The sequence below is a fragment of the Ceratotherium simum genome, chromosome 13, assembly GCF_057802395.1.
Source record: "Ceratotherium simum simum isolate JZ-2026a chromosome 13, ASM5780239v1, whole genome shotgun sequence".
Classification (NCBI taxonomy): Eukaryota; Metazoa; Chordata; class Mammalia; order Perissodactyla; family Rhinocerotidae; genus Ceratotherium; species Ceratotherium simum.
The window spans coordinates 26646348-26671988 of NC_141912.1; the positions used below are offsets into that span (position 1 = coordinate 26646348).

Below are 25641 nucleotides of genomic sequence, written 5' to 3' on the forward strand. Positions count from 1 at the left end.
AGAAAAGAAATCACTTACTATTCAGAAGTGTTTACCACGTGGTTACCAAGGCATAGAGGTTGCCTCTAATTCTTACTCTCATGTACCTCATATTCTATGCCATGTGCTATATGTCACATTCTATTTCTTTTCTTCTCATCCTTTTCCGTTGGCCAACAGGAAAAATGAAGGAGAGAAAGTACAAGAGGGAAGGAAGAGGAAATCCAGAAGGTGAAGAAGATTGAGAGAAAATTGAGGGAAGACGTTGTGGGGACGATGGGAAGGGAGGAATAATGGAACAAAGAAGTGTGAAATGATACCCAGTATTTCTGCCTTAGGGGCCAGTTAAAATGCTGAGAGAGAATAGTACAAGGAGCCTTCAGCCTTTCTCAGGGGCGCCCTCTCCACCTATCTTCATTCTTAAACTAACTTGTGGGAGGAAGAACACTGCAGTCAACTGGCTGAAAAAGTTCTCCACAGCCAGGAACTGACCAGATCTACCTACCACCTTCTCATTCCTTTAGTTTCCTGAAGTCCCGCCCAGAAACTAAAGAAGTGCTGGGAGGAGTGGTCCCTGGAAGAAACCGAGCGCAGGGAAAGCAACTGGGGCAGAGAGGAGGGGCTGGAGAGTGGGAGACGGGTGTGAACCGAAACCGCCTCTCAATACCTGGCTCCTAGGCTCTAGGGCAGCAAGAACTTTTTCTCTAAACTCAACCTTCAGCTCTGGTCTGACATTCATCCTTTCTGCTTTGGTTTTTCCAGACCGTCAGTTCAGAACCCGTGTTTTGTTCTGTAAGTTTCAGAATTAATTATTTTCTTTTCTGGGTGCTACGTGGAGATGAGACCAGGGGTCGAAGGCCAGAAGTTCCTTTCCCGCACTCGTTATGAATGACTAGAATGTGAGGGTGGTTAAAGGGTCTTTTGGGTCCCGACTCCGAAGATTCTGGTCTCTGCGTGGAGGAGGGGGCTTGAATCCCACTTCTGTGAGGGTCGTATTCGTTTCTGTCATATTGCCCTAAGTCGTCGTTTAGTAGGAGTCACCTGAGATTTCCTCTCTTCCCTCCACAACTCCCCTCCTGTTGCTCAGATCACAACCGCTCGCCTCTTCCGCGTCTCCGACTCTTGGACTCTCTCACACTCGAGTTTCACCTTCAACGACTTCACCTATAATTCATCCCTTTCTGTCTGCAAAGACATCAACCCACTTTATCGACGGTCGCTAAAGGAGCCACTGCTGCTGGACCACACGGTCTCACAGAAAAGTGGCAGCAAAGAAAAAGGCGTCTTTTGCATCTCAGTCCAAAGAGTCACCAAAAGAAAATTCCTGAATTAGAAAACCTGAGATATTTCCAAAGCTACCCGGATGCATTTAAGAACCTTAGCCCTCTCCTTCGAGAAAGAGGTCGACAGTGGGTTTACGTCGCAAGGTCCTCCTTTGTTCCATGAGCCCATTGAAAAACAACATATGGAAGCTATCTTTTTCAAAAAGAACACAGGAACGGACAAGAAGGGCCTCCCTTTCGCGAAAGAGAACTCTAGAATGGAGTCAGAGGAAAGGGAGCGGTGGGACCCACCTAAGTGTTAAAAATCTCTCCCAACGCCACTTGCTGGAAGCTCTTCAAATTCCATTGTTGGGAAGCCAACGGTCCCCATCGTGGAATTGGAGAGACCAGATGAAATGAGATGTGGTTTTTGATCCTTGGTCAAACTGTTCCTTGTCTCATGGAAACGAATTGATAAGTCACTGGAAGGCTCAGACACGCCCCCTTGTCGGGTATGGCGTGTCTCTTACATTATCTTATTTGCTTTTGTGTTTCTTGAGCTTTCGCGGTGATAGGTACAGAATAAACTTCCACGAAATGTATTGATAACCAAATAGTCAGTGATCTTGGGGCTCCAGCCACGCTTCAAACTTGAACAGGCTCTGTGGCGCAATGGATAGCGCATTGGACTTCTAGCATAGACAAAGAGATTCAAAGGTTGCGGGTTCGAGTCCCGCCAGAGTCGTGTATATTTTGACGTCAAGTGGATGGATACCCATGCCAATAACTTCTCTGTTCCTGTAAGAATTGGACGTTTTCTGCACAGGAAGCGATTTCCACGTCCCCACACTTCTCACTGCAGTTCATTACTACTTTCTGGTGTTTACGCCTGAGGAGTATCTTCAAAAGCTTTCCCACGTGTGTCTACAGTGGCTCCATGACCAAATAAAGGGAAAGAGAATGGACGTATGTACTACAACTTAAATATTAAATGAATACTAGCAACTGTATCTTTGTTATGAAAAACAGTTTCCAACTGGCTGTTCTCCCAGCCTTTGCTTGAGAATTGCCGGCAGGCCTTCCAAACTGTGCCCGCAAGAATTCAGCAGCGTACTCTTGAAAACGCCCCTATTTTCTAGCTGGTGAAGCTCGAGACCCAAGTCTCCCCTTTTGCCTCTACCCTCTAACCCAAAAAGCGCTCATTCGTGGCATGAGGCTTCAGCTCTAAGAACTTAATTAAAATTTAATTTGCTTTTAAACGAATGATGGATGAGGTTGCTTAGAACTAATTTTGATCCAAAACAAGGATCAGTAGGTTATTCTCTCCTCCCCCTGCCCCCACCTTTAACTGAACAAATGGAGATAGAGCCAAAAAAAAAAAAAAATAGGTCTGCTTTCCGTACTAGAACGCTCCTTCCTTAATTCCCTCAACTGGTGCCTAGCTTCAAGTATCCTCCCAGAAAATTATGTACTATTCTACAGCATGGGTCGTACTATTGTATTATAAACACCTCATACCTTAAATCCAGATTGCTTAGTATCTAGTAATCTGGCCCACCCCTACCAAAGGCCCCTGAAAGGGTCTTCTGCTTGCCATAAGATTTCTTCTTCTGGGCTACAGACCCACTGCATTTCCAGCAGTGCCTGCACCTGGCATGCTTCCACATGATATGAAGGGAGAATTGGTTAACTTCTGCCTTTGCTTGCTGAGCCTGGGTTCATAAATCCCCCAATAAAGTTATTTCTTAAACCATGTCATGTGACATGGGGGGTTTTCCCCCTCTTCAACTTGAACAACAATTTGGTAATGGTGTATCCTTTCACTACAATCAGCTGGTGTCACGATTAATCATATATAGAATATTGTCCATTACACACTCCTTGTATTATGATGTAAGTCACGTGTCTGGCAGGTTAGGCAATGAAATGGGGTGTGATGGTTTCACAGCCTCTGACCCTTATGTATTCCTGTATAAATTTCTTAGTAAATTACTTTTGTCATGTATTAAATTTACACGTGTTGATGATTTCTGAATTCTCTATTCCATTACATGTTTTATTTGTTTAACTCTGCATCAGCAATGCATCCTCTTAATGAAACGAGTTTTCTAATACGTCTTGATACCTAGTATGATAAATACCATTATCTTTTCTTCTTCAAAGTTCTCTTGACTGGTGCACTCACAGGACTCACCTTCTCTATTTCCCTTCCCTCAAAGATCACAATCCTGCACTGCCTGTTTCCTAAAGTCTGTTTTCTAATGGCTATTTTATATAATTTTTTCTGGTTTTCTAATTTTTGTATAGACAGAGGGCAACTCCCCTAACTACTAATCCTTCCTGGGTGGAAGTAGAATTTTCATTTTAAAAAATAATGCATCACAGAGATCACCAATTATTTTCAACACTCCACAGTATTTCTGCTAGATTTTTAGATTACTTAGTCTGTAAATGGGTTTGTGTAGAGATTCTCTTAATCAGTTGTTTGATTTCTTTTCATCTACATATTCTATTCCCTGTATCATTCTTCTTTATAGGAAACCATTATAACGTATTAAATGTTTACATTTTTATCATATTTTCATATAGAGTATGTAATATTTTGTTCATATCTTATTTTGTATTACATAAAGTATATTGTATATACCTATCATTTTATTACTGATTTTTTCCATAACCATCATTATTTTATTTATATGTCCTTTAAAAGCTGAGCAATACCTTATGCTGTGCATCTGCCAAATTTTGCCTTTTTATGCTCCCAAGAAGCTGCCCTCTTAGTTATTGAAACAAGTAACTCTGCCCAAACACCTTCATACACATCCCTTCAGGGACATGTGTGAAATTTTCCCTAGATATATCCCAAGCAACATAATAGTTAGAGAATATGTTATGCATATATGTTGATGGGGTTGATTGGTACCAGATTGGTATCCAGAATGAATGCAGCATTTCCAACAAAATTGAATATCCACAAAAGCCTGACTCTCTGTGGCACTATCAAGCTTAGCAGTGTTAGAGTTGTAAAGTATTGTCACACTGAGTTTGCATCTCTCATATAATCGATGCCTCTGAGCACTTCACGGTTTTTATGGTTGTGAATTTTTCCTGTAAGCTCCTGTAAACTGTTAATCTCTATTTCTTGCTCCCTAATTGTATCTGCTGCTTTTAATTGAAGATTTACAGGCAATTCTTGTATATTAACACTTATCAGTCTCAAATAATTTTCTTGTGGTTTAATAAGATCATTTTTTATTTTCAGATCTGATAAGAATACCAAAAGCTATTTTGCTAATGATATACTATTAGCATCAAGATTAAACGTCTTCAAAGTTAAGCACCATACAAGACATGTGGAGACAGAAACTAAAGCCAAAGCCACTGCCTAGATGCCTGACTGGAAAATCTGCTTTCTTTCTTCTTTATGTCTCTCTCTATGTGTATCCTCACCACCTTTATTACCCTTTATATGCAAGAACATTCAGCCCTTCATACTTATAAATTAGTACAGAAGGTCCATATAGAACGTCTCCAGCTCAGAGCTGTTGCAATTCCTGAATCCTCTCTTCTTCCTGGTGGCTCATGATGTGTAAGCTCTCCACATGGCAATACGGGGAGAATTCCTTCCAATGCACATGTGTGAACAAGTGGGGATAATAATCCAGGATAGGGCATCCACAAAGAATCTGATCTGTCACAGTGAGAAAAAAAAATTGCTTGGAGTTTTGCTCAGTTTTGGGGAGTTGGTACTAATAATGCCAAGGTTCCAGGCCATAGCTTTTGTTTTGTTTTGTTTTGTTTTGTTTTGTTTTGTTTATTGCAGTAAGATTGGTTTATAACATTGTAAAAATTTCAGGTGTACATCATTGTACTTCTATTTCTGCATGGACTACATAGCTTTATCTTACACCATATCTTGCTTTCATGCATTCCTTAGGAAACCAAAATTACGAGTAAAAGTGACTGCTTGATAGGAGAAGGGGCCAGTGATCCCTTTCCCAGGAGAAAAGTGTGTGGTAACTGGATGTGAACACAGCTGTGGAAGTGAAGGCCTTGGCTTCTGTTCTAGGATGACAACACAAAGCTTACAATTCTGAAGAAAAAAGAGCAGAATGCTAGGAATCCCTTGGAGAAGAGTGGCACCCTGCAGAATTTAGAGAGAAATCAAGAAGGAGTAAAGGATGGCTCCATGAGGAGTTCAGTCAATATCTCCTCAGTTTGGACAAGGCACAGCTGCCCTGGGCTCTGGGATGGTGGCCTAGTTTCACCACAACACCTCATCACTTAGAAAGCAATTGTCTCTTTTTTCCTTTACACGCTTGAGACATTGGTACCCTGTATTTGCAGATTCCTACTTAAAGCTTGACCTTCACTCATCCTTAGAGCATTTTGTCTCTAAATATTTTTACTTCACTGCAATGTAAATTCATTAAAAATGAAATAAGCTAAAATTATGCATTTGAAAGCCAAGAAGTAAGTATGGCTCACTTGGCACCTGGTCACAAAAGAAGGAGACTAAAATTGGCTTCAACAAAGACTTTGATGAAGGAAGGATCATAAGTTTGGACTGTGATAACTAAAAGATTAATAATAATACAGAGGACTAAGAGAATGTAAGATCTGCACAGACTTGAAGAAGGCACCAAAAATGTCTGAACAAGGTTTAGTGACCACTCCTGCTGGGCAAGGAAGGAGTCTCCCTGGGAGAATGGAGAAAGGAGAAAGCTAGTCTGTGAAAACAAGAAATAAAGCTGAGGGAAATGGCTTTGCCTGAAAAGGATTTAATAAAAGAGTTTTAAAATGACTTTGCCCAATTCCTCATCTGGAATATTGTGCTGGTACTGACTAAAAAAAAAAAAAATCCACAGAGATTACCATAAAGTGGTTATCTTAGGCTATATTTTCTGACCCATCCTCGGCAGACCAAGTGGTCAAGACTACAAAAAAAATCCTTTAGTTTCCTGTATAAAGTGAATTGGCCACTTCAGTTTTCTTTTAAAAGCAATATAGACAACAATATTGTACTATAATCATCAAACTTGCTAAGAGACTAATTATTCCAACCAACCACTAAAAAGAAATGATAATTATGTAACATGATAGAGGTGCTAATTGTTGCTACATGACAATCATATTACAATATATAAATGTATCAAATTAAAAAAAATTTGATGAGCATCTACTATATGCCAGTCTTTAAGTTACATTTTAGATAAACAGTAATAAGTGAAAAGAAATATGGTCACTACTTACAATCCTGACTTCTCTTTCTGTTATATCATTTTGTGTTCAGAGATAGAATAATACATTTTTTATACAGTTATAGTCAGATGACTAAATGAAGATCCAACTTACAAGAAGCAGGTGGTTTCTTCAAAATTGAATTTCTGGGTGGCTCTGATGGTGTAGTGGTGTGATTGTGTGTGGGGGAATGTAAATGTTCAAAGTAGATCCTATCTTCATTAACAGAGAAACTTGTGAGATCAAAACTTAAAAAAATGAATAAACAGACAACAAACAATAAACCAAAAAATTTTATTGTAGATGGAATTTGGTGAAACAAGTCACTTGCTACATTTCTTCCTATATATCATTGATATTGTCTCCAAACTTCTCAGTGTCTTTCTATTGAAATGCATATTTTATAAACAGCGAATGATTGGGTCTTCTCCTTTACCCAATCTGACAATTTCTCTCTTTTAATCAGAATTTTAGTTTTTTTTTCTTTTTTTTTTTACAACTAATGTAATAATAGGGTTGGGTTTCAGTGTACCATTTTGCTATTTGTTTTCTATTTGTTACTTTCATTCCTTGTCTCTTTATTCTTCCTTTTCTGTCTTCTTTTGGGGTTAATTCTCTCAATTTCTAGTCATTCTAGCTTCTCTGATATCCAGCTTCCTCAGTCTAGTGACGTTACCTCTTTCTCCTTGAGCTCAATCCACTATCCACTGAATGAACTAGCAAGTGCCCCCAGGGGAGACAGACTTGTATAAATGTAGACATAACCCAGTGTGGTTCCTTCCATTGTGTCAAGTCCCCTCTGTTGTCTTCCAGCCTTTGGTCACTCTCCAGCGGTTTTTAAATGGTTTACATTTTCTTCAGAGTTTATAATTATTATCAGCAGGAGGGCTAGTCCAATACAACTGACTTCATCATTACTGGAAGCTGTGAGTCGTTCTTGTAGATTTTATCAAATGATTAAAGTGAACATCCATAGAACCACCATAGTGGGCAAGACAGAACATTATTGAACTCTCAAAATATTCTGTGTCTTTTTCCAATAATAACGTTCCCTCCCACAGAAGTAATAACTACCTATTCTGATTACCATGGTAATCACATCCTTATTATCTTTGTGATTTTACTAATTTAGCATGCATTTCCAAACATTATAGATTTGTCTTGCCTGTTCTTAACTTTAAATACATTGTCATACAGTATGTATTTGTTTCTGATGCTCTTCTTTTTGGTCAATATTATGGTTATATGATTTTTTTGCATATTGTTGCTTCATACAGTTCATTTATTTTAATTGTTATATAGTATTTCATTATTTATTTGTTCTATTAATTTATTCTCTCATGTACATGGCAAGGGATGTAGTGGAGGTGTATTCGCGAGAATAATTAACACTGGCTGCTGAAATAAACATCTCCAGGATCTCTGTGGCTTAGTACAATGTACAATAAAATTTATTTCTTGCTCATGCAAAGACCAGTTCAGATAGTATGGCTCTGTTGGATAACCTGTCTCCATACAGTAACACAAGTATCCAGGCCTCTTCTAATTTCTATATCCTTTATCTCTTAGTGCTTCACTTCTATCCAGAATGATTCAAAAGCTTGGGGAAGTCACATTCTATACAGAAGATGCTTGGCCTGCAAGTTACTTATATCACTTCCATACGTATTCTATTGTCTAGAACTAATAACATACCCAAAAGTGGTTGGGAAATATAGTGGCACATACGGATACTGGTGAGCACTAACAGACTCTGCCATTTGGATCTTCAAGTCTATTAAATAATACCACTCTGTTTTCCAAAGTAGTTGTACCAATTTACATTTTCACTACAATATATGTGAGCTAGCGTTCTAAATTTGTAGCAATAAATTGTTTTGACAGAAATATTTATTTTTGTCATATACAGAGTGTACAATGGTATGTTACTGTGATTTTTAATTCCCATTTTGTTAAGTGTTAATGACTTTAAGCACCTGTCTGCATGTTAATTTTCCATTTGGATTTCATTTTCTTTGAAGTGCTTGTGCAAGCCTTTTGTGTATTTTTCTTTTTGGTGGTTTGCCTTTTATCAGTAATTTTTAATAGCTTAAATAATTATCGTAGTCCTTTGTCAGTTATATGTGTTGTAGATATCTTCTCTGTCTCTGCAGCAACTTTTTATGATGTCTTTTGATAAAAAGAAAGTTTTATATTTTAGGTAGCTGTCTATATTAACTCTTCTAATAATACTTAGAAATTTTTGTAGCTTTGTTTAAGGAAAATTCCATTGCCAAAGTCAGGAGTTAATTTTCCTACATTCTCTCTAAAATTATATGCCTTTCACATTTTATTTTTAATTTTTCTTTTTGTAAGATGAGCTGTTGAAACGTTTGACATAACAATAGCTGTGTAGTAGCACTTAAGACTCTGGAGATTAAACATTTGAGCATTGTAACATAGAAAATTAGTAAAAGAAAGATTTTTATCAGTGTTTGTAGCATATTTTCAAAGTAACGAATCATATGTATCCAAATTAAACCAAGAGAACAGACCTTAACCCACTTTGAAGTGCCCGCAAAATCAATATGGAGATATTAGCTGAATTACGTATTTTTCATTTGTTTATTTTTTGAACTTTTAATAACATTTAGGGTCCCAGAAAAGCCTATCAGGATGTAAGTATAACATCCTTCTCCTGAGACAGTACGTGTTTTATGTCGATGTCAGTATTATATCAAATGTGGCTCTATTTCTGCCAAAACTTACAAAAGCTAAATCCCATAAAAAGTCACCAAGATTGTTTGGTGGAGATAGAAATCTCCCTTTCTGGGTGTAAAGTGACAGAGAGTTTGGGAATTTTGTTTATTATCTAAATGGTCACTTGGTGGTTAAGTCCAATTTTCTAGGAAATCTAATTCTATGTCACAAGGAATTTGCACCAAAGAAATTGGGTGAGATCCAAAGGAAAGTGAGTACAAATTCAATAGTTGGTTTAATTGTATTTTTTAGCTGAATTATGAGCAAGTTGTAGCCAGATGCTGTACTCATACCAAGAAGTTAGTCAAGCTACAAAGAGTAATATTAAAGATAGGGACCCTATAGGTTTCATAGTTAAGAGATAACGTGTCTGTCAACAATTCAAAATCTCAAACCAGCAAAAAGAAAATAATATATCTTAGAAAATAACAATAGTACACAGTGTAAAGCATGCCAATCTATTGCTTCCATTATTTTGTTTCACGGATCTTAGGCAGAAGCTGTCTACTTCACATAGTTATCATCCTGGCTCAACAGTTTTGGGTGGAAGCTGTCTCCTTTTTGTAGTCATCTGCTTTTCAAAGATTCCTAAGAATCTGGAGTTTGAGGTCTCCAGCTGAGATAGTCTTCCAGTGACTTAAGGGTGGGATTTAAAATATGATGATGTTTCTGTGGATGTTGTAGAAAATATTTCTGGTACCTGTTGAATATGAAACTATGTTCTGTGCATGTCTTTTGTAATATTTAGCTATATTACCCTGTAACAAGATAGAGACTGGGACTAGGGGCAGCATTCTCAGATTTGTGATATTCAGTTATTGGTTCATAGGCAGTCAATGGGTTCCCAAGGGAGTTTATCTCTGTTATTAAAGCCAAAAATAATACTTCAGGTTAAGGAAGTTTAAGAATTTCTGGAAGTTTGGCAAGCTTAAGTTTGAAATTTTCACTTATCCTTTCTATCTTACCTGCAGAACAAGGATGATACGGGCAGTAGAGAGTTTGAGTAAGCATTAACATCTTACAAATCTCCTTAGTAACAATTCTGAGTAATTGAGTTTACATCACTAAATAGGTAATACAGATTTCATCTAGTGGGAAAAATGAGTCATGCAACATTTTTGCTATTGTTAAAATCATGGCTTTTTGACAAGAGAAAAGCTTTGATCCATCTCAAAATTGTCATATAATGACCAAGTATATTTATATACTATTTTTGGGTACAGTGAAATACAATTAATTTGTAGGATGTATGAAAGGGTCTCAAGGCTTTGACTCCAGCGTTTTCACAGTTTTTAGAGGGTTACATTGTAGGCAGGTCAGATAAGCTTAGAAACATCCTTGGCTTTACCTTTAACATTTTCTTACCAATCCTGGTTTAAGATTGTAGTCAATGTATCTATGGCATGGTAGTAAGACTACAGCTCCAGCTAATGTATTAAAACAATCAGCACTAGCAGAATGGAAGATAGTGGGATCCTCTCTTGTAGTATAACACAAATAATTTATGAGGTGTAGCCAAAGATTACCCTGTGAGTAGGAATATATCATGAACAGTAAGGACCTTGACAAATCTCCAGGACCTTTTTATTTACATCATAAAGTATACTACAATGGTCCCTGATTGACAATCACTTTATAGACAATTATTGTAGCTATCTTTGTGCTTGAACATGAATATGTTTTCTGTGAGCTGAAAAGTTAAAGATCATTGAAATGTATTTTTTTTTTTTTTGCTGAGGAAGATTTGCTCTGAGCTAGCATCTGTTGCCAATCTTCCTCATTTTGTATGTGAGCCGCCACCACAGCATGGCCACCGACAGAGGAGTGGTGTAGGTCCATGCCCAGGAACTGAACCAGGGCCACCGAGGCACAGCACACCGAACTTAACCACTAGGCCACTGGGGCTGGCCCTGAAATATGTTTATATTAATATATTTTACTGATTGTTACAAATTGAATTGCTCCCGCCATTCATATGTTGAAGTCCTAACCCCCAGTATCTCAGAATGTGACCTTATTTGGAAATATGGTCATTGCAGATGTAATTAGTTAAGATGAGGTCATTAGTTTGGCTCCTAATTCAATATGACTGGTGTTCTTATCAAAAGGGGAAATTTGGACACAGAGACAGATATGCACAGAGGGAAGACAATATGAAGAGATACAGGGAGAACACCATGTGAGCATGAAGATGATCATCTACGAGCCAAGGAGAGAGGCTTTGGACAGATCTTTCCCTCACAGCCCTCAGAAGGAACCAACCTTGCCAACGTCTTGATTTTTAATTTCTAGCTTCTAGAACTGTGAAATAAATTTCTATTGTTTAAGCCACCCAGTTTGTGATTAAGATTGTTAACATTGTTTAAGCCACCCAGACTGTGATTGTTTATGTTGTTTATGCCACCCAGTTTGCTTTGTTATGTCATCCCTAGCAAACTAATACACTTATGCATAATTAACCTAGGAAGATTGTTCTTCTCTTTTGAATTTGTCTTCTTTTTTTTTTTTTTTTTACTCATAAGCTTGGTAAATAAAGAGTTCTCACAATATTTTTGAGTTAGTTAAAATTTGAAAATGACTAAGTACACCTAATTATTCCTATTATTCTTCCTTTTTAGAAAGTAGAGGAGCAAATCTTTGTGGTACCTGGAAGCCATTCTAGAAAAGCTAAAGAATTTAGGCATAAAAGACATCTTAGTTTTTAGTATTCTGAATTTAGGGCTTATTCTCGGGAAAATCAAGTTAAGGTGAATTGCCGTGGGAGACAGGACATGAACACAAAATCACTTGAACCAATGTGCGGTAATTTGAAGACAATGCTTATAAGTCATAGTAATAGTTGTCATATTTTGGAAAGACTTGAAGTATTGCTAATTTGATTCAGATGGACTTAAAATTTAAAAGGATTATAAATTACATGGAATTTCTATAACAAACATTATCTATATTGAAATTAAGGTATTGAGAGAGAAATTACGTATTTTATTGCTTGTCTTCCTAAAACTATAGTAAAAAGATTTTTTAAAGCACAAATATGGGAAGAACAGAAAAGATAAAAGCAATAAACTTTAAAGCCGAAAAGCAGGTGGACAAATAGTAGTAGATTTTGCACAACCAGCCTGATTTATATAAAAAGATCTTCAGAAGACTCAGGAACTGAGAGCACTATGTACTGGTGGCTAAAGGGAAACTTAAAAGAAAGCACATTATCTGAAATCTGAGAAGCAGCTAGATACCTAAATTCTCTGCACCCACATACTAATGAATGTTTGCCCTTCCTCCACCCAGGAAAAAGTCTGGAGATTTATTCTTCAAAGAAAGTAAAGAACGGGGTTAGACTGTTACAGTTAAGAATATGACTACCAGAATGCGAGCAGCAGAGGATAAGCATCCAAATGAATACAAATCCCCCTCTCTCCCGAGCCCTATTCTCAGATCTCTGCCACTTAGGCCTTCCTCCTGCTGGCAGGACTGAAAGAAAAAATCTGGGAATTATGACCAGTCCAAAATGAAAGATCAAAATGCTAAAAATATAAGTGTGGGGCAACCAGTGTCAATCGGGAGAGTTTAATTTAAAAGACAAGCATATCGAGCCTTCTTTTCACCATTCCCTCAGATTTTGAGTTGTTTTTATTTTTATAACCTAAAAACCCCTCTAGAATACTCTCCACTAAAACAGTGGAGAAAAACAAACAAACGAACAAAAAACATATGAGACTTAAGCAGCAGGAGGTCAGCTCAGGAGAGAGATAAAACACACTATGAAGAGGAGAGCAAAGAGAAGTTCAGTTGACAGCTGTGCAGCAGGCCCATGAGCAACCAAGTAGAGGTCAACTGGAAAAATATCTTCAAGAAAAAATATTGGGACTGATAGATGACCTGATTTGATTGATCTTGTGGAAAACTCTACCGAAAGCAATTTGGAAGTTAAAGAAGAATTAGCAATAGATGCACAGGATCCTAGGCACATGAAAGGTTTCCTTTTAAAGTTTGCCTTTTTAGGCAATTGTTTGCATCCAACAAAGAATGGAAACATAATCATAGCTCGCAACAATGCTTATATAATACTTTCACAGGAAAGTAACATAAACAATGAATATTGAATTAAACAAAAGCTGAAATATAACTATTTAAGAAGAATAACAAATAGTGGGTGACGGTGGTGTAAGAGTTAACTATTTAACATGATGGAAAGTAAATAGATAATGTCTCAATCAATTAAACAATAATAGCAATTATACATATTATTTAGGAAAATGGAGATCTGTAAATTCAAGAAAACAGTTAAAATGTTAATTTTTGTGGCATCTACACAAGATAATTTGAGAAATTAGGGGACAGAAGGTTTATGTATTTCACAGTAAGCCTTCTAGTAATATTAAATTTTTTAAGCATATGAATGCTAGAGGAATTTATAGTGAGACATTTGGAAAGCACTCATTTTTATTTTTAATATAGAGACTATAAAGATGTGTACAATTAGACAAAAACCACCAGGGATAGTATAGTTCTCCAGGACAAGTAACAGTAGTGGTATTATCATTCTTATACTTGAGAAGGCATGGGGAGAGAGTAACTACTTGAACCCAGAAGGAGAGAGCCTTGTAGAGGGCGCTGCCTTGACATGAGGTGCAGCCTCCAATCAATGGATGCAGCCAGTCAGAAATGACCTGCAGGAGAGACACAGGAAGTAAATACCTGCAGCTCAGCCTCCTTGGTCCCACCTGTCTCCTGCTGGAACTCCCACTGACCTAAACTGACCTGAAGCCAGAGACCATGAAAACCCACTCAGGTCAGTTCCAAGGGCCAAGATCAGCATGGAGTAGGGTGAAAAGTGAATCAGGAGAGCCACAAAAACATAAATATAGCATGAGCACAAAGGAGAATTGACAATGTGAAAAACAGTAAACAATACAGAGGACAGAGAAGGAGAACAACAAAAATAGAACTAAAATTTCACAAAGGATTAGACAGAATACGATATGTAAAAAGAAAAGCAAAGGAATCCAACATAGGAATTACCAGATTTGCCAAAAAAAATCAAAGAAATAAAAGAGAACATACATTTAATAAATAATTTGGGCTCTGGTAGGCAGAGCCACCCTTAGGGTCAGTGGGACTTGGGGAAATTTCTTTTTCTTTCTTTCTTTCTTTTCCCTCTTATTTATTGATTTATTTGCAGGGCATCTGTATGTAAAAACAACTTAATTTTAAAGCGTGTTAAAAAGTTATGGGCCAATATGTGGCATAGTAGTTTGATGAAGATTTAGATTAATGGACAGAGGTGCTTACATATTTGTTTATTGTCCAATGGATGCAAATGGAGATTTTTTGGGGGGCCAGGGACCACATCTTCCTGTTCAGGTCTGGGAACTACCCTTCACATGCTTTACTGTCAAATGCACTGTTCCTGACTAATTTCATACTTCCTACCAGGAGAAAAAGATAGCTGCCACTATTCACAGTGCAACGGCTCTTCTGTTTGTACTTCAACAACATAGATCTCTTCCTCTGCATTTCCTTAATACCATTTATGTAATGCTAGTTACATCATTATTCAAGACACTTTATCATCCATCTGTCAACAGTAAATACTAGCTTATGGTGACTCCAAGTTTACTGTGCTTTGTTAATGAAGACCACAAATGCAAGTCTTACCCAGAAAATGCAGGATAATGTGAATGATAATTCATTTTTCTGGTCGTGTTAAATTTATCTCTTTTTGGAACTGTAATGAGAAAATGAAGAACAACATTTTACACTCCTAAAATGTGATTTCTTTCAATGCTGATTGCGTTGCACCATGCATTCCACACATCGCCACTAGAGGGAAGGTTAGGCAAAGGTCTTGTAGGTGGAGTTAGAAGAGGGTCCCGTTCACGCAAGGAATGTCTGTTGCTTATCCGGCACGATGTCCAGCACATCAGTTGGAGGCAAGAGGGGATATCAATCATAAGGGCCTGTTGGCGCTGTGTGGCAACCGTTTCGAGAGTCTCGGAGGAGAGAGGTGTTGCCACTCCCGAGGACACTCAGACGTTGACGTGGAGCACGCGGAGGGGATGGAGTGACTGCCTTTGGGGCCAGCAGCGGGAGTGGGAGTAGCACACAGGATGAAGGATACCTGTTGCGACCTCCGCCGCCCTCAGGTGCTGCAGACCGGAGGTCGCCTGGCGGTGAGAACATGGACGGGCGAGCCCAGAGACCTAAATTGTGTCCGATGTGAGTTGTAGTCACCCCAAAACAGCGTATCAGCACCATCTGGCGGCCGGATTTCTCATGATACATGTAAGAAATGCCACACCCGTCAGCCGGAGCTATTTGCTCTCCAAGCGGCTCTTCTGGAACCGGTCGCCGCTACCCCGTCAGGACCATCCTAAAAGCTAAAGAGAGTCTCAGACTTAGAATTTTCAGGAATGTGCTCGAAAACGCTGGGCCCCCTGCGGCGAGGGGCCAGAGCAGGAGCCCGGAATCCCCCCGGTCCAAGAGTGGTACTGCCAGAAGGGGCAGGGCAGCTGCTTAGTTGGAATCTTCTGGATTCCTCACCTGGAGACCATAAAGAACAACAAGAACTTGTACACAAGAACAAAATTCTCAGTGAATTTACAACACATTAAAAGCCTGACACTCCAAAATACATGTAAGTGCTGCCTAAGAAGGCCAAACAGGAGTCATATAGGGAATTAGGACAGGGCCTCTGGGCAGAATAGGGAATACAGAGGAATCCCAGAGGGAGCAGTCCTCAGAAATACTGAGCTCTAATCTCTCCTAGAAGGAGAGAACCAAACCTAAGCTGAAATCTCTGCAAATAGAGCTGAGATTAAACAAGACAGTGTCATGGGTGAAGGGGGCTAAGAAAGCTTAGAAAGTGCTTGTGTTTGACTTGGGAGCATCTAAACGACTGCCAGAAAAACACAATTTTGGAAACTGAGTACTTCACCTTGAAACATCAAGGCATACCATTCATCATTTTAGCCATGAAAAGAAGTCCAAGTTGTTCAGAGTGACGTATAGAAACCCTCCTGACCTGGGCTAGGTTCTGCGGGCCAAGGGAAGAGTGATCACAAAGAGACCAAACTTCATGCCTTCATTGAAGCAACATAACAGGGAATCTTTGAGACCTGAAGCCCGGAAAGTTAGTTACCCTGCATCCTCTGTTCTCTCCCGTAGCTTCCTGCTACCAGTTCAGGGAAATCTCTCTCATTTAGATCTGAACAGAAAATAGAAGTATGCTGGCATCCATGAAAGCTGCAGTAAATATAAATATAAAAATTACAGCTTGATCTTCCTCTATACATTACAAATTTGTCAACAAAATATGGCTACAAAGAATAATAACAAACAACTTATCATTCCACCATTAATTTATAAAAATCATAATGAAGCAATAATAGCTATGAAGAAAAAGACACAAAACAGAAAAACAAGAATTCAGGGAATATATTGCCAGAAATAAACATTTCATGATACGAAAATGAAGGTTATGAAATGAGAAATGAGATAATTCATAAAGTAGGGGCAAAAGACAAAAATATGTCAGGATTAAAGACAAAAATTACAAAAAGCACAAGGGGGAATTGACACTAGTGAGGACATATAAAATGGATAGTGAAAATAGAAATGAAAACTGGAAAAAAAAAAAGAAAAAAGTGATCAAATAAATTATAAAGGTAATCACAGATATAGGACGGAGGTTGATAATCTACAGCTAGAGACCAAATCCACCCCACTACTTGTTTCTGTATGGCCTCAAGCTAAGAATAATCTTTACATGTTTAAATAGTTCAAAAAATCAAAAGAAGAATAATCTTTGTAATACATGAAAATTGTACAAAATTCAAAATAAATTTTATTTAAGTAAAGTTTTAATGGAAGAGAGCCATGCTTATTCATTTATTATTGTCTATGGCTACTTTCATGCTATTCTGCTCAACATCAGATCTGAGTAGCTGCTGTAGCAATCTTGTGGCCAGCAAGGCCTAAAATATTTATTCTCTGGCCCTTTACAGAAAGAGTTAGCCAACTGCTGATATAGAATATAGGCAAGGGAGATTTAAACAAATACACGTCAGTGGAATTCGTGCAAAAAGAAATACAAATTATTGAAACAGAGTCCAGAATCTATATTATTATATGAGAAAATATTCAAAATCTAAAAGAAAGCTTGAATATATCTATTGAAAGGTCATGAAGTGTATTAAGGAAAATCGATCTAGAATGGTCAGCTCCAGGATGTTTTCTAGTAATGTTATTTGACTTTGAAGATTAAGAATCTTTTGGGTAGCAGCTACAAAGATTAAGTCAACACTAGGGGAAAGAAAATAATGTTGGCATCTGATTTCTCTATAATAACATCCAATGCCAGAAACATTGATGTAGAGAAACATCTACAATGCACTCAAGGACATAGTGTGAGCCAAGGATTTTACATATGCAGCTAAGCTCTGTTTTAAGTCAAATATTCTGGATTTTGACTTAAAGTCAAATATTTGAAAATGCAAGAGGTCAGGAAATATTGATCATACAGGCCTTGCTTGAAGAAACAGCTACAGGAAGTATCCTAGGCAAACAAACAAAAAGGGGAGAAATTTCAACAAAAGAATTACGATGGGGTACTGGATGTATTAAACTGAAGATCTAGCACCAAACAATGAGAATGTTAAGGGTAACCAGAGAAAATGGAAATAGTTTATGCCATAACAATATAGAGATGACATAATTAAAAATTTGAAAGAGTATGGAGTAATACTATGGAAAGTAGAATAAACTTACTGTATGTCTAATCTCTATCACTAACAGAAAAAATATTATTTAACGACAAATAGTCTATGCATAAGATTATTAAACTGTACCAAAACAAACACTAAGAGACATAGTATTGACTAAAATTTGGTTGGAAAGAAGGAGAGAAGAGAAGGCAATCCTATGAGTTAGCTCCAATAGAAATCTGAATAGCCTTCTTTCAGAACAGTTGCTTAAAGAGTTGAAAACACTGTGAGTAATGTCAATAGTCAATTACAACAAAACAAGGCAAGTGCTTTTAAATAATTTTCCTTGGCTTTTGATGTGTGGATAGATGTTACCAATTCTGCTTAGTTTATTAGATGATAGAGAATATTAACTTTGAATCTCAATTAAGCAAAACATTATTTCCACCAAAAGAATTCCATTCTTCTCATTAATAGGCCTATATTACAAAAAAATTTACTCAATTTTGTAATTATATTTTGAATTTAATTAAAAATTTTGTTTTATCTTTTATTATGTAAGTATCTACATCATATCCTTGATTTTGCCTCTTGGCCTATCTGGCTCTTTACAGAAAACATTTGCTGACTTGTGATGTAGATTATGTTGGATTCGGGTTATCTAAAGTAGTGCAGGGATATTTGAAGTCTTCAGCTACCGCAATTCTAGGACATTTCTTGGGACGAGAAAATCTTACCTTGTAGAGGGGGCCTGAATTTAAACTCATATATGTATTTGACTCAAAGTCCTCCTGGTTTTACTTTTCTACATTGCTTAAAATAATATTTGGGTATTCTACCTGAGGAACAAAACAAATATAATTAAGCAAACAACAGCAAACAAAACAACATTCCCAAATCATCACCCACACATGAAATAGGTAACCTTAGATAACTGACTGCCAATTGTTGCTTATAATATTTGGAACGTCTTCCATGGGAATTAAAATCCTCTGTATGAAGAGTGACCAGTGCCTGAAAACTCCAAGTCAGGAAAGATAGAAGTCGTCACTTGTGGTAGGTTGAGTAGTGCCCCACCCCCAACAAAAGATGTCCACATTCTAAGAACCTATGAATATGTTATCTTACATGGCAAAAGGGACTTTGCAGATGTGATTAAGTTTAGGATCTTAAGATGGGGAGATTATCCTTGATTATCCAGTTGGGTCCAATGTAATCACATTGTGTCTTTATAAGAGGGAAGCAAGAGGATCAAAAAGAGAGAAACAGGAGACGTGTTGATGAAACCAGAGGTTGGAGTGATGTGCTTTGAAGATGGAGGACTGGGCCATGAGTCAAGGAATGCAGGTGGCCTTTAGAAGCTGGAAAAGCCAAGGAAACAGATTCTCCCCTGAAACCTCCAGAAGGAACACAGCCCTGCTTAATCTTAGATTTCTGACCCCTAGAACTGTAAGAAAATAAATGTGTTTTTTAAAGCACAAGTTTGTGGTAATTTGTTACAACTAGAATAGGAAACTATTGTTTTCTTGTTTATTCCTAAAAACACCACTTTTTACTCAACAGTGATTTAAAACAAGGATAGAATTTCCTTCTAGTCCAGGGTTTCTCAATCCTGGCATTACTGACATTTTAGGCCAGATATTTCTTAGTTGCAGGGGCTGTCCTATGCATTGTAGACTGTTTAGCAGCATCCTTGACATCTTCCCACTAGATGCCAGCACACCCTCCCCCAGTGTGACAACCAGAGATGTCTCCAGACATTACCAAATGTCCATGGGGGTGGGATGGGGTGCAAAATCACCCCTGGTTGAGAATCACTGTCCTGGTGTTTCTGCCTCTCACATCTCTCTTATCTTATGCCACAGAATATATCACATCCAACCTCTTCATTTCACAGTCCATAGCTCTAGGCTAGCAGAGAGAAGTGATGGGGAGAAGGTATGCAAGGAAAGAAAGAGGAAGACCAGTAGGTAAAGACAAAAGAGGGTCAAGTGAGGGCAATGGAGAGGGAGGGACACACTGGACAAGGGTGAAAGAATGCTCAAAACACCTGCCACCTACCCTCACAGAGCAGTTAAAATACTAAAAATAGGAACTTGTAACCCTCGCTTCATCTATCTTTTAAGACCTATATTTTAATACTGATATATTGCTATTATTCCATGTAGATATTCATAAATATGTAATTTTTATCTAAAGGAAGAAAGAAAGAAAAAGAAAGGAGGGAGGGAGGGAGGAAGGCAAGGCAGGCAACTAGGCAGAGGGGAAAGACATCTAAACCCCACTGGTCTAAGAAGGGTGAAATATGGGTGGTAATGAAGGGGGAAGGATAGAGTTCGGTAATGCCTCCTAAAAAGGAGAAATTGCAGAATTTAAACGTGGCAAAAACAAAAACAGAATCATGTCAGAAGTGGGATTCGAACCCACGCCTCCATTCGGAGACCAGAAACCCCGAGCACGGGAAGTGGAAACTTGAGTCTGGCGCCTTAGACCACTCGGCCATTCTGACACGCTTGCCTATAGCCGTGGTATAATCGACTACTGTAATCAACAGCCAATGAGACCTGTTTTGCATCCAGAACATATAAGGTGAAACACAAGCTCTGAACTGATGGGCTGCGAAACGAAGAGGCGAAAAGACAAGGTCTCATGGAAACTAGAGGCTGTCGCTATGGCACCAAGTTAAGGCAGCCCCAGAGCCCGAGAGCCGGAGGGCATTGAGAGGCCGTTCCCGCCACCTCCCCACTCCCCCCTCCCGCACCCTGCTCCCCTCCTCCCGCTGACCCGCCGGCCGCACGGCCCACGACGGTCCCCGTGGTGTGGGAATTCTGCAGATCGTAGAAAAGGCGCATGTAGATCATGTTAGCGCTGGCTGCGAAGACCGCTTCAGCCAGCTTCCCGCGGTGCTCATGCTCTCTCCTTCCCACAATAAATTTAAAATGTAACGTAGGTAAGGAGAGAGCCAGAGAAGGACTTAAACTCCCCTTTTATAAATCTTTGTAAAGCATTTGAACTGTCCCTCTAAGACTACGAGGGGGGCATATTGCACACTCTTCTCGGTGTTGCTCCCCACGACCTCTTTCCATCTCTATTCTTCATCCACTGGCTTCTTTTCCCTCATTTTCTTTCTCCCATTAATTTCTTCCCAATGGCCTAGGGAAAAGGAATGAGATATATTATACTATATATGATAATAGAGATAGGAGTGAAAAGGGTTGATGGCCATTACCAAGTAAATAGTTTCTCTCTCTCTCTCTCTCTCACTGGTAAAGGTGGGAGGTTTTTATCTATTGTTTATTCTTCACTTTGAGACATCATGATTCTAGCTAGCTCATACCGTCCTTGTTTCCACTTCCTACGTTAGGGCTCCCAGCATTTTAGAAACCAATTGTAAATCAGTAATTGCAGGCTACTTTGTGTATGGCCAAAGGAGAATTGGTTTTAGTTTTGTCGTTGTTTAGTTGTCTGTAATTTTTTTGTCTGACTGAGCACCTGAAGGAATATTTTAATGCCATGTAGAGAAGTGTAAAGAATGAGCACCTCGGTTCAGATATAAGTGGGTTTGAATTCCGGCTCCATCCTTAGGAGAACATTGTAGTAATCCAGGCAAAGATTATGATGGTTTGGACTAGGAGAGCAGTAGCGCAGGGTGTGAGAAGCACCAGATTGGGAAGATGAGCCAATAGCTTTTTCTGTAAGGAAGGGTGAAAGGATGTGATCCACCGGCAAGAAACATATTTAACAGCAATAAACTTGGTTCTGCCCCATTCACAGGCCATCATATGATATTGGATCACAATTTGTCACCTACATGTCCACAAGCCAAAATGAACAAATTAGAAATATAAAATCAAAGTGGAAATTCTCATCAGTAAAACGATTTTTAAAATGCTCAAAGGACGCCTTTTTTCCCCCCGTTCCAATACAACTGAAGGCAGTCTTTGCAAGAACTATAAAAAGGTCTAAATGATGGAAGGTAGTTTGAGATATCCAGTAGGATTTTGAGCAGGACTACCAACAAACTTATTTCCAGAGTCTTCATGTAAAGGAAACTGTTCCATTTAGAAAGGTGACTTAATTTTTTCTTTAAGCAGGAACGTCCATAATCTATAGCATAGCCCCCTGAAATTCATATGAAGAACAGAGGTGACTCGATCAGAAGTCACAAATGCAGTCAATCAAGTGACCTATGAGTGGTGTGAACAGAAACTTCCTCAATAAGGTGATGTTTATTAGGGAGATCAAACAGATTTTTACTTTTTTGGGTCTTTAAAGTGGGAAATATATAGAGATATGGTTACATGGTAGAAGGAAGAGACATGAACTGGTAAAAAAGAAGGCACAGAAAAATGTACTGACTCACATTATTCACTGTTTATTTGAATATGGATCAATAAACTCTTAATTTTGATGAGGTTGGCAGGATAATCTAGCATGGATCCTGACAGATGAAGAGAGCTTCCCAGTTGCGTATGGTTGACTTAATTTTAAAACTCTCGCTTACACCAGATTTTGCTTGGTAATGTAAGGAAGGATTGGAGGTATAGAGAGTATACACCAAGTGGATCTGCATAGAAGAGCTTGCCAAGAAGGCATCACAGTACTCTAAATGAAAATAGCTACCTTTTTTCCACTTACTGATCTACTCTTTCTGAGGAGCCAGTCATATGGCATTATCTGCTGCTTTTTTGACCTTCCCTTCCCAAGAATCTGACCTATTGCTTTCCTGTGAATAAAGCTGACTTTATTTAACAAATATTTATTGAATGTATACTCAGTTTCAGATTCGGTAGTGGGTACAGAAGATACAGAAGCGGAGCAGTGGAGGGACAGACAGTTCACCAAACTAAAGAGTGCCAATGCACTCCTGCCAAAGACCACCAGGGACACACCTGTAGTTGAACAATTTGGTTTCATTGCTTGTTGCAGCGAGAGGGAGAATGCACACCAGGGGAACAGTGGGGTGTCTCAGTAGGAGAGTGTTAGAAAGAACTGATGATAGGATTTGGAATTTGAGTAGGTGGTTTGGGGGAGGGTTTAAGGACTTTGCTCTGGTTTGTATACTGTCAGAAGGTGGGGGTAGTACTATAATTGGATATCCTAATAAATCTTATCTAAAGGGAGGACAGACTGGAGCTAACATAAAGCTGAAGTTGGTAAAGAAGCAACAGTCATTAGTATTTAGTGGGAGAGGGAAATGTTTGGTATTCTGTGGCTTGGACAATGTTCATGTTTTATTTGCATTCAGACATGATTATGGAGTGGTCTTGTTTTTGTCTTAATCTATTAGAGAGGCCTTGCCTGATATTGATGTTCTGGGGAATTGTTTATATTCTACAAGAAAATGTCAAGACCTAGCTGTAAGTGCTAGGTCAGCTCCTGGGAGTCCAGGGCTATTTTTCTCTTTCTTATAACTAAAATATGTGGACAGCTAGATGGTGATAAATGCCATAACGAAACATTAAGCAAGGAAGAGATATGGGATGTTAGGGAGATTTTCATAGCATTAAATAGTGTTGTTATGAAAGGCCTCATTGAGAAGGTGACATTTGAACAAAGACGTGAAAGAGTGAAAGGCTGAGTCATATGAATATCTGGGGTAGATACTTCCAGGCAGAGGGAATAGCAAGGGCAAAGCTGATGAAGTGGGATGAGGCCTGGTGTTTTTGAGTAAAAGCAAAGAAACCTAGGTAGCTGGAATAGAAATTGTACGACATACAATCTCATTGCTTAACCTGTCTCCACTCTTTCCCAAACCAAGATTATCATCCCTTCCTGCCCACTACTCCATCTCTAGGTCACACTGGATCTCCCATCCCATCCTTTCTTCTACCTCTGATTTTTATCTCATCAATGACCTTGAGAGTCAGAAAAAGGTACCTAAAATTGTGTGAAGCTCAGAGATAGAATGAGGATGTCTATTTCATGTATTACTTGGACAGTAGGTGAAGTCAAAATAACCTTGGTGATGTCGTAATTTATAATAAGAAATATATATTTGATCTTCGTCCCTGTTCCTGGCACAAATTCCTAAAACCCTTGGAATTTCCTGTGATGAGAGCGACAAAGCTGTCTTTTATTGTGTTAATGAGGTAACTTTTGGAAAGCACCTAAGGATGGTGGAGGAGGGGAGGCCGGCTGGGGCTGGTGTTGAGAGGGGGTGAGGGGGGGATGGGAGCACCAACCAGGTTATTAGAGGGTTGGAATTTTCAGTTCTACCCCCTGACCTCTTGGGAGGGGAGAGGAGCTGAAGATTGAGCTCAACCAACAATGGCCAATGATTTAATCAAACATGCCTGTGTAATGAAGCCTCCATAAGAACCCAAAAAGGAGCCGGTTGGTGGGTTCGTGAATACGTGGAGATTTGGGGAGAGTGGTACACTCAGAAAGCATGGAAGCCTTGTGCCCTTTCCCCATACCTTGCCCTATATATCTCTTCATCTGGCTGTTGATTCATATCCATTAATATCCTTTGTAATACATCCATAATCTAGTGAGTAAATGGGTTTCCTGAGTTCTGCTCTAACAAATTAATTGAACCCAAGGAGGTGGTCTGGGAACCCCCTCTATAGTGGTCAGTCAGAAGTAACAACCTGGGCTTGTGATTGGTGCCTGAAGTGGAGGGCAGTCTTGTGGGACTGAGCCCTCAACCTGTGGAATCTGGTGCTATCTCCGGGTAAGGTAATGCCAGAACTGAGTTGAACTGTGGGACACCCAGCTGGTGTCTGAGAATTGTTGGTGTGGGGAAACCCCCCACACAAACACACATTGGAATTGGTGACCAGAACCTTTACCTCTGATTGACATTTAGTAATATCTAAATATTACTCCCCGAAGTATACATTTGTCACATTATTTTTAATTCCTGAAATTCTATGTGTAACATATAATACAATGACATTTACACATATATTATTTTGTAATAGTTGGTATCATGAGTAATGTATGACTTTTATGGATTATTTTCTTCATATTTGGTCAGGATTCCATTTCTCTTCATGTATAGAAAAACCAATAAATAATATCTTAAATGATAGAAGGATTATTCACTCAAAAATAAGTAGTCCTGGGTTAGGCAGTCCTGGACTGGTACAGCTACTCATGGAACGAGGCTCTTCCTATCTTCCTCTTCTGCCACCTTTGCTGTGGGATTTTGTCCTGTAGGGGATCAGAATTGGCCACCCCAAAGTGTGTCTCTTCGGCTTGATTACTTTTTAAGGACAAAAGACTCTAAAAGAAACTTTGACCTTCCTCCTAACTACCTATAAGAAGTTATGATAGAAGCCCATCCCCAAGACAGGCCATCACCATAGATAACTCTGGGTATGATAGACTGGGAGGATCCTTGCTAAGGTCGCATTGTCTATAGATAGCCCAACAAACATTTGTTTCACAAACATTTGCTTTTTCCATGTGAATTGCCTTCCTCTCCTTTGAAGTGCCAAATCACTACCTCCAACATCCTTCTTTCTCTTTAGCTGAAGATGGTATTTAAGGAGGTGGCTGCAGCCATTTTGGCGAGTTACTCAGTTTTCCTGGGTTTCTCCTATGTATACACGTTATTAAACTTGTTTGATTTTCTCCTGTTGTTCTGTCTCATGTCAATTTAATTCTTAGACCAGCCAGAAGGATCTAGAGGGTAGAGGAACAGTTCTTCCTCTCCTATAGTCTCCATCGTCTGTCTCTATAGGTGTGCAAAAAAATGTCTCATGAAC

The 25641-nt window shown here is 38.8% G+C and overlaps 2 non-coding genes across 2 annotated transcripts; one reads left to right on the forward strand and one right to left on the reverse strand.

Annotated features, from left to right (window-relative positions):
- Positions 1 to 1899: 1899 nt before the first annotated feature.
- TRNAR-UCU (transfer RNA arginine (anticodon UCU)) lies at positions 1900 to 1986 on the forward strand. Its single transcript is given in 2 exon segments — positions 1900 to 1936; positions 1951 to 1986. It is a non-coding gene; the product is annotated as a tRNA-Arg (tRNA).
- An 18342-nt stretch (positions 1987 to 20328) lies between these two features.
- Positions 20329 to 20435, reverse strand: TRNAL-CAA (transfer RNA leucine (anticodon CAA)). Its single transcript has 2 exons — positions 20398 to 20435; positions 20329 to 20374 (listed from the first exon to the last, which is right to left on the reverse strand). It is a non-coding gene; the product is annotated as a tRNA-Leu (tRNA).
- Between the last annotated feature and the right edge of the window lie 5206 nt (positions 20436 to 25641).